Here is a 13,639-nt window from a genome sequence, read left to right on the forward strand (position 1 = left end):
AAGGTGGCGTTAGGAAGGTATTAGGCGACGTGCCCGCCTGCCTAATAACCTAGCCCTAATTGCTGTGTGTAACGTTTCCAGACCGTTTACCCTGCAACGTATGGTGCAAAGTGCCGTATTAAGACCTTTCCCTTAAGGAAAAGAAGAAGAAAAAAAGAAAAAAAAGGGGGAAAAAGAAAACAGGGTAAAGAGAAAAAGATCGTGCATAAACCTAAGCGTTTCACTGGAAGTAAAACGCGAGTTTATCGCTTCCTTACAGAGATGGAACCAAGGACAGCAAATGCTGACGAGGAGAAGAGACGGACGAGCGTTTGCTTGTGGTTAATACCGAAGGGACGGGATGAAACAAGGAAGCCAGAATGCAGCGGCCCCTCGATATCGCCAGGAACTGCTACAGGAGGAGGCGTTCTGGCACGGGTAACTAGGGTAAGTATCGCTAATGACCGTTAGCAGTTATTTCGGCCTCCCCGAGGCAGCGCTGAGGACTAAGTAACCTGAGGGGCTCTGGCCTGGGTTAGGGCAGAAGTGCAGGCAGGCGGGATCAGGCATTTTCCTCTCAGCTCTCCGAGCTGAATCCTAGCCCTGAAGGAAAAAGCACTGGGGGGAGGCTACTCGGACACCTGCCACGTCGAGGGCAGGGGCAGGAGCTGACCCTTCCCCGACAGACGGACGGACGGACAGACGCTGGTGCGGCGGTGACTCTTTGGATATCGTAGGTAAGGGGAGGCACGCTGGTGCCGAGCTCCAGGGCGGTTTGCCTGAACACGATGCCCGGGGCAGGAGGTTACGCATTGTGTCCGGGGCTGGGAGCTGGTCCCCGAGTCCCATGTACTTGGGAGTGCCTGCGCTTGCCAGGGTGCCCGGTGCTGTTCCCAGAGCTGCGGGGAATTTCCCTTGCGTTGCCTGGACCCTCGGGGCTCTTGGGGGTGTTTCCCCTCATCGCAAGGGCAGCCAGAGCCCCTCCAGGGCTGCGTGAGGTCCCCGAACCGCTCCCGGATTTGCTTTTGGCACTCCGCAGTGTCGCTCGTGTGCCTGGGGCAGCCTGCAGGCACCATCCGGTCAGCCGCGTTGAGCCCTGCGGCGTGCCTGGTGACCCCTCTGGTGTGTGCCAAGGCCCTTCCTCTGTATTTTGGTCTGCCCCAGAGCCCTGCACTTGCCCTCTGATGCCCTCTGATGCCCTCAGGACCCCTCAGTTCACATTCTGGGTTGCCCCCGAGCCCTCTGCGTGCCTTTCGGTGCGCCCCGTGGCCCCGTGTGTGTTTTGCGGCACGCCGCAGAGGTCTCTGTTTAGCTTTTTCTCCTGTCCTGGAGTTTTCTGGGTGCTTCTGGGTGTGCCCCAGGGCCCTCCTTTTGGTGCCCCCCGAGTCACTCTGTTTGCTCTATCGTTGTTCTTTTTTTTTTTTTCTTTTTTTTCTTGACTTGTGTTGCACCCAGAGCTCTCGATTTGTTCTCTTGTGCTCCGCATACTCCCCTTTCCGCACTCTACACCCCAGGCAGGGCTCTCCCTTCAGCTCTCAGCAAGCTGCTGTCAGGAGAGTGGGGGTGCCTCTGCTGCCCTGGCAGCCCCAGCTGTCCCTGAAGGGGCTGATGGCCAGGCCCCCTGCCCAGTTCCTGCAGGCCCACAGCTGCGGGCCCTGGGGCTGGGATGAATGCCAGGGGGAGCTGGGTGGCAGGACAGGCCCCAGGTGGGGCTGATGGCAAGGGCAGGCCCACATTTGGGGGCTGGGGCCGCAGTTGGGGGGAGCTGGCGCTGGGGCAGGAGCTGGGCAGCGGAGCTGCCACGGAGCACGGCCCTTCGGGACCAGCCCGGCGGCCGCCCCGCGGAGGAGGTGAGCGGGGCCGGGGGAGGCGCGCTGCAGGCTGCGGGTCCCGCGTGTGCCGGGGGTCCCGGCGGCTGGGAGCGTCCCGGGGCCACGGAGGCGGGGGGAGGAAGGGGGTGCGCCGGGGCTGTGGTGCGGTTTACTGCGCGGTCGGAGGAGCGCGGGGGTGGTGGTGGGGGGGGGGTCTCCTGTGTCAGCTCGGGAGCGTGTCGGGGAGCGGGGGGAGGAGGGTGGTGGAGGGGCGGGGGCAGTGTCGGAGCTGAGGCGGGGCCGGTCGCGGGGGTGTCGGGGGAGCCCCGGGCCGGTGGTGGGGCTGGCGGGGCCGCGCTCGGGGCTCTGCGGCCGTTTCCGGGGGGACAGGGGGGAAGGGGAAGGGGGGCGGGACGGAAAGGAACGGAATGTGCCGAGGGTCAAAGGTGCCCCAGCGCTGCGGGCGGGGGGCGGGCGTTGGGGTGCGGGAATGCGGGGAGCCGTAGCTTTCGGCGCGGCATGCCGGGAGCAGTAGTCTTCCGTCACTGGGCTTCCGGTCGGGCATGTTTGTTCTGAGCGCGGCATGCTGGGAGCGGTAGTCTTCCGGCACTGGGCTTCCGGGCGGCCATGTTGCTTGGCATGGCATGCCGGGAGCAGTAGTCTTCCGGCACTGGGCTTCCGGGCCGCCCTTTTCGCGTGCACGGTATGCTGGGAGGTGTAGTCTTCTCACTACAGTGGGGGCTACTGGGTGACCATGCTGCGCCTCTCGAGGTGGCCCCGCGGGGGGGGCGGCGGCGGCAGGTCCCTGCCAGCGGGGTTCCCAGCAGGCGGCCGCGTGGCAGGCCAGGAGCTGTAGTGCCCGCTGGGTCTGTTCCTTACTGGACGTGTGTCACTCACGCCTGAGTCCCCACAGGTCACGGGGGACAGTGGAATGCCCCTGTTTTTCCCCGGTACAGGGCAGGAAGTGTTTTCCATCTCCGATGGTGTTGCAAGACAACCTTGGAAGCTCAGAAAGAGTGTTCCTGCTGTTTAAACTAGGCAGATGAGGAGAAACCCCCCCCCCCCCCCATTTCCTGGGAGGAAATAATTCTTTAATCAAGGCCATGCTAGAAGTGCTAAAGCCTTAAAGAAATAGTAAATCAAAATGTTTTGTTTTCTATGTAGACGTTGCCGATTTAGCAAAGGAATTCGAGGTATCCCCGAACTGAACTGTCCTCATTATAATACAAGAAAATCACGCCCATAGGTCAGAAAGACCTGTGCCCGGGTGAAGACCCCTCCCCTGAGCATGCGTAGTTTTAAAATGGTGTGTAAGCAATATTAGAATTGTATGTAAATCACTAACCAACCGGTGTAAGAGGGAAAGTTGCAAACCTTGCAACTTGTATAAATGCTACTTGGAAAGCCGGGGCGGGGGGGGGAAGTTGCGCTTGATTTGTGGGGAAAACACCGAGCAGCCAGGCTTGCACAACTCTGAAATAAATAAGCAAATGTCTCTCCTGAGCGTGTCATTATTGGCTTAGTGCACAGCGGGCAACGAATCCGCTTTTCGGTCAGCAGCGTGACCAGGCAGGGTTGTCCCCGGGGGCTGGGGCTGTCCCTCTTGGAAATGGGGAGGGCGGGAAGAGTAGGAGGGGTGCTGCGGGCTCCTGGGGGTCGTAGCTTTGCTCAGGATTGGGGCCGGTTAGGCAGCTGCTGGGAGGAGTGGCGGTGCTGGGAGGGCACGGTGCGGAGCTGTCCTGCTGTGCAACGCAAGGGAAAGTCGACCAGCACCGTTGCTGTCCGAGGACCCTGGAACAGCCCGAGAGACCCTGGAACAGCCACCCCACGGACACCGTGTCACTGCCTCGCAAGGCCACTGCATGCAGGTACGTTTGACTACATCCGGCAGAAGAAATGTAAGCCGAAGGATCAGGGCAAATAGCTGCTTGTCTAGGTTTGTTACCTAGCGACGCACTGGCAAAGCTTTTTATGAACACCTGTACTCGATCGAGTGCGTATTCATTCTGTGAATATTAATTACTGCCAGACTGCGTACGTCACTGATGCTTTAAAGCAAGTCCGTGGCGCTGGGGTAGCACGTGTAGTGGAGGCTAAATGCAATAATACCTCGTTTTGATGTTGTTCTCTTATACGAAAGCACTTGGAGCAGATTAAGACATTTCTCGTCCTATTTTGTTTATTGAGTGGGCCCTGATACTGGGGAGAAGCTGCCGTGAAGCAGACCTAGTAGTCAGCTTCCTTAGAGAAGGCGTCTTGTCCTGTATTTGAGGGCTTCCGGTACGTTTTGACAGACAGTAGTGAGTGACGGGTTTCCTTTGGACACCCCGGGGAGCAGAAAGTTCTGCCGGGAAGGCAAAATGTTTCTTGCGGCTGGGTTGGAAGAAGCTGGCTGCTGATGCAAGGCAGTGACAATTCTGGGGAGTCAGGGGAAGTTTTGAAAAGACGGTCGTTCCCTTTTCTAGAAGGCTATGCACTTCGGTTCCTAATAGCTGTAGTAATGAAGCCAGGTAAGCGTTCGGGAGGAGCCCAAGCCACTTTTGTCTAGCGAGTATTTGCAAGGGGGGCAGGAAAGCGCTGCGCCCTGCTCCTTGCTGCCCTCGCGTGTCTGAGAGGCGGCACTGCACGCGGGAGGGGGGGCGCGCATGCGCATTGCGTTCCGGCGCGCTCACGGCTGCCCTCGCGTGTCGACAAGGCAGCACTGCAGCCGCCGGCGGCCACCGCTGCGTACGGAGACCGTTGCGGGCAGCCGGCGCACACGTGCGCGCTGCCGGTCGCCGCGTTGGCCGCTACTCTGCGCTCTCTCGGGGACGGGTAAGCGCAGGGGCCGCGCTCGTGCCCCCTGCCCGGTGCTCACGGACCGGGAGCGCTTTTCCCGAGAGGGCTTTTCCTTCTCGGTGCTTCCTGGGGGCGCGGGGACGGGCAGTGCCGTCTCGGAGCTGCTCCGCGGCGCTCTCTCCCCGGGGCAGCCCCAGCGCCTGCTCGCTGATCCCCGCCGCTCTCTCGGGCGCGGGCAGAGCAGCCTCGGGGCGCTCGCTGCTCGGCCTGAGCGCCGGGGTGGCGCGGCGGGCTGCGGTTGGCGCGCGGGAGCCGGCCGGCTGCAGCGCGGCGCTGCGACCACGCGAGGGTGGGGCCATTGCGGGTCTGGGCTGCCTCGCGCTCCGCTCCCCCCGCCCCTCGCGCTCCGCTCCCCCCGCCCCTCGCGCTCCGCTCCCCCCGCCCCTCGCGCTCCGCTCCCCCCGCCCCTCGCGCTCCGCTCCCCCCGCCCCTCGCGCTCCGCTCCCCCCGCCCCTCGCGCTGCTCCCCCCGCCCCTCGCGCTCCGCTCCCCCCGCCCCTCGCGCTCCGCTCCCCCCGCCCCTCGCGCTCCGCTCCCCCCGCCCCTCGCGCTCCGCTCCCCCCGCCCCTCGCGCTCCGCTCCCCCCGCCCCTCGCGCTCCGCTCCCCCCGCCCCTCGCGCTCCGCTCCCCCCGCCCCTCGCGCTCCGCTCCCCCCGCCCCTCGCGCTCCGCTCCCCCCGCCCCTCGCGCTCCGCTCCCCCCGCCCCTCGCGCTCCGCTCCCCCCGCCCCTCGCGCTCCGCTCCCCCCGCCCCTCGCGCTCCGCTCCCCCCGCCCCTCGCGCTCCGCTCCCCCCGCCCCTCGCGCGCGGTCCTGGGCCGCGCGCGCGCGGTGCGGCGGCGCGAGCCCTGGGCGGCCGGCGCACGCGCGGTGCGGCGGCGGGCAAGATGGCGGCGAGTAGGGCGGGTGTTTTCGCTGGACGGCGGCGGGCGAGGGCAGAGGCGGGCTGGAGTCGAGCATGTGGGGGCCGCGGTGAGGCGAGGTGAGGCGAGCGTGTGCCTTCGGGTGGCCGCGGGTGTCGGGCTGTGTCCTGCCAGCCGGGGCCGTCGCTGCGTGGAGGCGGCGGGGCGGGGGGGGGGGGGGGAGTCGGGCCGGGGGCCGCGCCGCGCGGCGCCGGGTCTGCGCGGCGCCGGGTCTGCCGGAGCGCGGCTCTGACTCTCCCTTTTGCGTGTGTCGCCTGTAGGGCCCCGGTTCCTCCCCAGCGCGGGCCGGGGCGTGCGCTCGCCCCTGCGGACGCAGCCTGGAGGAGTGTGTGGGGGGTGTCTGCGCGGGGGTCTGGATGTCTCTAGCAGCGGCACGGCAGCCTGATGCCTCCTCTCGTCTGGGACGCGGGGTCCTTGGGGAGTTCCCTGCTGCCTCCTCTGGCGTTCTCTGCGAGCTCATAGATCCCTCCACCTCCTCTCCCCCCCCCCCCCCCCGCCCCGCTCCCCTGTCTGGTGGGGTGGGAGACCGGTGGCTGCTCCCGCCGAGCTGAGAGCCACGTAGGGCACCCCTGTGTGCTCACTACGCATCTGGGATGGCACCCCTGCCCTGAGGGCCCCGCAGAGTCCCACCCTTCCTGCAACCAGCCCCCCCAGAGCCATTAAACCACCCACAAATCCTGCCCCAACACCCCCACAGGCCCCAAAACGCCTCCGAGCCCTGCCGCAATGTTGTCACTGACTCCAGACCTTCCCCTGCACTCTGTGCAAGGCCCCAAACATTCCTCAAACTGCTGCCAGACCCAGTCCCCGCAGCAGTGAGGCGTTCTAACAAAGATGGGGTGCGATCTGCGTCTCCGCCTCGACTCAGTCCCGCTTTAGAGAAACAGGAACTTAGAGCACTTCCTGGTGAAGAGTGTTGACGGGTGAATGTGCGGATGACAAAGAGACTTTTCTCTCTTTTCTTCTGAGCCGCCTCTCAGAAGCCTCTGTGTGTGCACGATGTGGCTGATCTGGGATAATCGTGCTGTGCGCAGTGCTTAAGGAGAACATTGCCCTAAAATGGAGGGCTAAGGAATAGCCTAAAAAACCTAAAAGGCTCGGGAAGAGCCAAAGAGAACACCGATGGGCTCTGGGAAGCCCCAGTGATGCTAGCGAAAACAGCGTGGCTTTTAGGCACCTCCTCAGAGCAGCAGCAATGTCTCGCTCCAGCCTATGGGACAATGGGGACTCTTAATTACCGCCTTGAATTACCACAAGTGTTGCAAAAGCAGAAGGGACTAGGGAGCATGCAGAGCAGGTTATGGACTATATGTCAAGTTTAAACAAGCAACAAGCCCCTCTGCAAACAGAAACAGGTTTAGCCCTAAGTAATAGACGAAGGTAGCTGTGAGTAACGTGAAGCGAAGCGGTGACGTCAGTCACCCCGAAAGCCTCGGAGAAGCGGTCTGAAAATCTGGTACCCTCGCGGCCTCGGCAGTCTTTTTGGTTTGTTTGGCAGGGTAGCCCACCGAAGGGGGACATCTCGAAGAGAAGCAGCAAGACCTGGGGATCCGGTGGTTCATTTTGGTCGTCGCCTGTGAGGCCAGCATGCAAGAGTAAGAGGAAGCTAGGAGCAGTCTCAAAAAGGTAATAGGCTTGAAAGGGAGACAGGCAAATCGAGGGCTGTCGTTCCTCCACGTAGTTAAAGACCGAGAGAGTTGTGGGTTAAGCGCATGCATACGAGGGTTTGCGAACAGTAACAATAACACTGAAGCGGAATAAAAATAAGGTTTCGTGGAAGATGGCGTTAGGAAGGTATTAGGCGACGTGCCCGCCTGCCTAATAACCTAGCCCTAATTGCTGTGAGTAACGTTTCCAGACCGTTTACCCTGCAACGTATGGTGCAAAGTGCCGTATTAAGACCTTTCCCTTAAGGAAAAGAAGAAGAAAAAAAGAAAAAAAAAGGGGGAAAAAGAAAACAGGGTAAAGAGAAAAAGATCGTGCATAAACCTAAGCGTTTCACTGGAAGTAAAATGCGAGTTTATCGCTTCCTTACAGAGATGGAACCAAGGACAGCAAATGCTGACGAGGAGAAGAGACGGACGAGCGTTTGCTTGCGGTTAATACCGAAGGGACGGGATGAAACAAGGAAGCCAGAATGCAGCGGCCCCTCGATATCACCAGGAACTGCTACAGGAGGAGGCGTTCTGGCACGGGTAACTAGGGTAAGTATCGCTAATGACCGTTAGCAGTTATTTCGGCCTCCCCGAGGCAGCGCTGAGGACTGAGTAACCCGTTCCTACCCTGTGGCTGCTGTTGCCTGTATCTGCCTTAGCTTTGCTTTGGCTGTTTCTCTTTTGTTTTGTTATCGTACACGCAGCTACGGAAAGGAATAGATGTCATACTTACTTTTTTAGATTAATTGCCACGGCTGAAGTTGAAGAGACCAAGAAACGTAAGCCCCGAAGGGGCACATCTTGAAGAGAGGGGGCTAGACCTAGCAATCCAGTTGTTCGTTTTGGTCGTCGCCTGTGAGGCCAGCATGCAAGAGTAAGAGGAAGCTAGGAGCAGTCTCAAAAAGGTAATAGGCTTGAAAGGGAGACAGGCAAATCGAGGGCTGTCGTTCCTCCACGTAGTTAAAGACCGAGAGAGTTGTGGGTTAAGCGCATGCATACGAGGGTTTGCGAACAGTAACAATAACACTGAAGCGGAATAAAAATAAGGTTTCGTGGAAGGTGGCGTTAGGAAGGTATTAGGCGACGTGCCCGCCTGCCTAATAACCTAGCCCTAATTGCTGTGTGTAACGTTTCCAGACCGTTTACCCTGCAACGTATGGTGCAAAGTGCCGTATTAAGACCTTTCCCTTAAGGAAAAGAAGAAGAAAAAAAGAAAAAAAAGGGGGAAAAAGAAAACAGGGTAAAGAGAAAAAGATCGTGCATAAACCTAAGCGTTTCACTGGAAGTAAAACGCGAGTTTATCGCTTCCTTACAGAGATGGAACCAAGGACAGCAAATGCTGACGAGGAGAAGAGACGGACGAGCGTTTGCTTGTGGTTAATACCGAAGGGACGGGATGAAACAAGGAAGCCAGAATGCAGCGGCCCCTCGATATCGCCAGGAACTGCTACAGGAGGAGGCGTTCTGGCACGGGTAACTAGGGTAAGTATCGCTAATGACCGTTAGCAGTTATTTCGGCCTCCCCGAGGCAGCGCTGAGGACTAAGTAACCTGAGGGGCTCTGGCCTGGGTTAGGGCAGAAGTGCAGGCAGGCGGGATCAGGCATTTTCCTCTCAGCTCTCCGAGCTGAATCCTAGCCCTGAAGGAAAAAGCACTGGGGGGAGGCTACTCGGACACCTGCCACGTCGAGGGCAGGGGCAGGAGCTGACCCTTCCCCGACAGACGGACGGACGGACAGACGCTGGTGCGGCGGTGACTCTTTGGATATCGTAGGTAAGGGGAGGCACGCTGGTGCCGAGCTCCAGGGCGGTTTGCCTGAACACGATGCCCGGGGCAGGAGGTTACGCATTGTGTCCGGGGCTGGGAGCTGGTCCCCGAGTCCCATGTACTTGGGAGTGCCTGCGCTTGCCAGGGTGCCCGGTGCTGTTCCCAGAGCTGCGGGGAATTTCCCTTGCGTTGCCTGGACCCTCGGGGCTCTTGGGGGTGTTTCCCCTCATCGCAAGGGCAGCCAGAGCCCCTCCAGGGCTGCGTGAGGTCCCCGAACCGCTCCCGGATTTGCTTTTGGCACTCCGCAGTGTCGCTCGTGTGCCTGGGGCAGCCTGCAGGCACCATCCGGTCAGCCGCGTTGAGCCCTGCGGCGTGCCTGGTGACCCCTCTGGTGTGTGCCAAGGCCCTTCCTCTGTATTTTGGTCTGCCCCAGAGCCCTGCACTTGCCCTCTGATGCCCTCTGATGCCCTCAGGACCCCTCAGTTCACATTCTGGGTTGCCCCCGAGCCCTCTGCGTGCCTTTCGGTGCGCCCCGTGGCCCCGTGTGTGTTTTGCGGCACGCCGCAGAGGTCTCTGTTTAGCTTTTTCTCCTGTCCTGGAGTTTTCTGGGTGCTTCTGGGTGTGCCCCAGGGCCCTCCTTTTGGTGCCCCCCGAGTCACTCTGTTTGCTCTATCGTTGTTCTTTTTTTTTTTTTCTTTTTTTTCTTGACTTGTGTTGCACCCAGAGCTCTCGATTTGTTCTCTTGTGCTCCGCATACTCCCCTTTCCGCACTCTACACCCCAGGCAGGGCTCTCCCTTCAGCTCTCAGCAAGCTGCTGTCAGGAGAGTGGGGGTGCCTCTGCTGCCCTGGCAGCCCCAGCTGTCCCTGAAGGGGCTGATGGCCAGGCCCCCTGCCCAGTTCCTGCAGGCCCACAGCTGCGGGCCCTGGGGCTGGGATGAATGCCAGGGGGAGCTGGGTGGCAGGACAGGCCCCAGGTGGGGCTGATGGCAAGGGCAGGCCCACATTTGGGGGCTGGGGCCGCAGTTGGGGGGAGCTGGCGCTGGGGCAGGAGCTGGGCAGCGGAGCTGCCACGGAGCACGGCCCTTCGGGACCAGCCTGGCGGCCGCCCCGCGGAGGAGGTGAGCGGGGCCGGGGGAGGCGCGCTGCAGGCTGCGGGTCCCGCGTGTGCCGGGGGTCCCGGCGGCTGGGAGCGTCCCGGGGCCACGGAGGCGGGGGGAGGAAGGGGGTGCGCCGGGGCTGTGGTGCGGTTTACTGCGCGGTCAGAGGAGCGCGGGGGTGGTGGTGGGGGGGGGGTCTCCTGTGTCAGCTCGGGAGCGTGTCGGGGAGCGGGGGGAGGAGGGTGGTGGAGGGGCGGGGGCAGTGTCGGAGCTGAGGCGGGGCCGGTCGCGGGGGTGTCGGGGGAGCCCCGGGCCGGTGGTGGGGCTGGCGGGGCCGCGCTCGGGGCTCTGCGGCCGTTTCCGGGGGGACAGGGGGGAAGGGGAAGGGGGGCGGGACGGAAAGGAACGGAATGTGCCGAGGGTCAAAGGTGCCCCAGCGCTGCGGGCGGGGGGCGGGCGTTGGGGTGCGGGAATGCGGGGAGCCGTAGCTTTCGGCGCGGCATGCCGGGAGCAGTAGTCTTCCGTCACTGGGCTTCCGGTCGGGCATGTTTGTTCTGAGCGCGGCATGCTGGGAGCGGTAGTCTTCCGGCACTGGGCTTCCGGGCGGCCATGTTGCTTGGCATGGCATGCCGGGAGCAGTAGTCTTCCGGCACTGGGCTTCCGGGCCGCCCTTTTCGCGTGCACGGTATGCTGGGAGGTGTAGTCTTCTCACTACAGTGGGGGCTACTGGGTGACCATGCTGCGCCTCTCGAGGTGGCCCCGCGGGGGGGGCGGCGGCGGCAGGTCCCTGCCAGCGGGGTTCCCAGCAGGCGGCCGCGTGGCAGGCCAGGAGCTGTAGTGCCCGCTGGGTCTGTTCCTTACTGGACGTGTGTCACTCACGCCTGAGTCCCCACAGGTCACGGGGGACAGTGGAATGCCCCTGTTTTTCCCCGGTACAGGGCAGGAAGTGTTTTCCATCTCCGATGGTGTTGCAAGACAACCTTGGAAGCTCAGAAAGAGTGTTCCTGCTGTTTAAACTAGGCAGATGAGGAGAAACCCCCCCCCCCCCCCCATTTCCTGGGAGGAAATAATTCTTTAATCAAGGCCATGCTAGAAGTGCTAAAGCCTTAAAGAAATAGTAAATCAAAATGTTTTGTTTTCTATGTAGACGTTGCCGATTTAGCAAAGGAATTCGAGGTATCCCCGAACTGAACTGTCCTCATTATAATACAAGAAAATCACGCCCATAGGTCAGAAAGACCTGTGCCCGGGTGAAGACCCCTCCCCTGAGCATGCGTAGTTTTAAAATGGTGTGTAAGCAATATTAGAATTGTATGTAAATCACTAACCAACCGGTGTAAGAGGGAAAGTTGCAAACCTTGCAACTTGTATAAATGCTACTTGGAAAGCCGGGGCGGGGGGGGGAAGTTGCGCTTGATTTGTGGGGAAAACACCGAGCAGCCAGGCTTGCACAACTCTGAAATAAATAAGCAAATGTCTCTCCTGAGCGTGTCATTATTGGCTTAGTGCACAGCGGGCAACGAATCCGCTTTTCGGTCAGCAGCGTGACCAGGCAGGGTTGTCCCCGGGGGCTGGGGCTGTCCCTCTTGGAAATGGGGAGGGCGGGAAGAGTAGGAGGGGTGCTGCGGGCTCCTGGGGGTCGTAGCTTTGCTCAGGATTGGGGCCGGTTAGGCAGCTGCTGGGAGGAGTGGCGGTGCTGGGAGGGCACGGTGCGGAGCTGTCCTGCTGTGCAACGCAAGGGAAAGTCGACCAGCACCGTTGCTGTCCGAGGACCCTGGAACAGCCCGAGAGACCCTGGAACAGCCACCCCACGGACACCGTGTCACTGCCTCGCAAGGCCACTGCATGCAGGTACGTTTGACTACATCCGGCAGAAGAAATGTAAGCCGAAGGATCAGGGCAAATAGCTGCTTGTCTAGGTTTGTTACCTAGCGACGCACTGGCAAAGCTTTTTATGAACACCTGTACTCGATCGAGTGCGTATTCATTCTGTGAATATTAATTACTGCCAGACTGCGTACGTCACTGATGCTTTAAAGCAAGTCCGTGGCGCTGGGGTAGCACGTGTAGTGGAGGCTAAATGCAATAATACCTCGTTTTGATGTTGTTCTCTTATACGAAAGCACTTGGAGCAGATTAAGACATTTCTCGTCCTATTTTGTTTATTGAGTGGGCCCTGATACTGGGGAGAAGCTGCCGTGAAGCAGACCTAGTAGTCAGCTTCCTTAGAGAAGGCGTCTTGTCCTGTATTTGAGGGCTTCCGGTACGTTTTGACAGACAGTAGTGAGTGACGGGTTTCCTTTGGACACCCCGGGGAGCAGAAAGTTCTGCCGGGAAGGCAAAATGTTTCTTGCGGCTGGGTTGGAAGAAGCTGGCTGCTGATGCAAGGCAGTGACAATTCTGGGGAGTCAGGGGAAGTTTTGAAAAGACGGTCGTTCCCTTTTCTAGAAGGCTATGCACTTCGGTTCCTAATAGCTGTAGTAATGAAGCCAGGTAAGCGTTCGGGAGGAGCCCAAGCCACTTTTGTCTAGCGAGTATTTGCAAGGGGGGCAGGAAAGCGCTGCGCCCTGCTCCTTGCTGCCCTCGCGTGTCTGAGAGGCGGCACTGCACGCGGGAGGGGGGGCGCGCATGCGCATTGCGTTCCGGCGCGCTCACGGCTGCCCTCGCGTGTCGACAAGGCAGCACTGCAGCCGCCGGCGGCCACCGCTGCGTACGGAGACCGTTGCGGGCAGCCGGCGCACACGTGCGCGCTGCCGGTCGCCGCGTTGGCCGCTACTCTGCGCTCTCTCGGGGACGGGTAAGCGCAGGGGCCGCGCTCGTGCCCCCTGCCCGGTGCTCACGGACCGGGAGCGCTTTTCCCGAGAGGGCTTTTCCTTCTCGGTGCTTCCTGGGGGCGCGGGGACGGGCAGTGCCGTCTCGGAGCTGCTCCGCGGCGCTCTCTCCCCGGGGCAGCCCCAGCGCCTGCTCGCTGATCCCCGCCGCTCTCTCGGGCGCGGGCAGAGCAGCCTCGGGGCGCTCGCTGCTCGGCCTGAGCGCCGGGGTGGCGCGGCGGGCTGCGGTTGGCGCGCGGGAGCCGGCCGGCTGCAGCGCGGCGCTGCGACCACGCGAGGGTGGGGCCATTGCGGGTCTGGGCTGCCTCGCGCTCCGCTCCCCCCGCCCCTCGCGCTCCGCTCCCCCCGCCCCTCGCGCTCCGCTCCCCCCGCCCCTCGCGCTCCGCTCCCCCCGCCCCTCGCGCTCCGCTCCCCCCGCCCCTCGCGCTCCGCTCCCCCCGCCCCTCGCGCTGCTCCCCCCGCCCCTCGCGCTGCTCCCCCCGCCCCTCGCGCTCCGCTCCCCCCGCCCCTCGCGCTCCGCTCCCCCCGCCCCTCGCGCTCCGCTCCCCCCGCCCCTCGCGCTCCGCTCCCCCCGCCCCTCGCGCTGCTCCCCCCGCCCCTCGCGCTCCGCTCCCCCCGCCCCTCGCGCTCCGCTCCCCCCGCCCCTCGCGCTCCGCTCCCCCCGCCCCTCGCGCTCCGCTCCCCCCGCCCCTCGCGCTCCGCTCCCCCCGCCCCTCGCGCTCCGCTCCCCCCGCCCCTCGCG

The 13,639-nt window shown here is 62.2% G+C and overlaps 1 long non-coding RNA gene across 15 annotated transcripts in view; it reads left to right on the forward strand.

Annotated features, from left to right (window-relative positions):
• LOC135330397 (uncharacterized) overlaps positions 1–13,639 on the forward strand; it is a 78,645-nt gene that overhangs the window by 42,509 nt on the left and 22,497 nt on the right. For 14 of the 15 annotated variants that reach the window (XR_010392435.1, XR_010392428.1, XR_010392430.1 and 11 more), the window contains 3 exons: positions 260–426; positions 7,046–7,751; positions 7,944–8,684. This is a non-coding gene — a long non-coding RNA (uncharacterized LOC135330397). The remainder of the gene's footprint in view (positions 1–259; positions 427–7,045; positions 7,752–7,943; positions 8,685–13,639) is intronic. The other variant, XR_010392429.1, reaches the window with a different exon arrangement.

This window comes from Dromaius novaehollandiae, chromosome 20, assembly GCF_036370855.1.
Source record: "Dromaius novaehollandiae isolate bDroNov1 chromosome 20, bDroNov1.hap1, whole genome shotgun sequence".
Taxonomy (NCBI): domain Eukaryota; kingdom Metazoa; phylum Chordata; class Aves; order Casuariiformes; family Dromaiidae; genus Dromaius; species Dromaius novaehollandiae.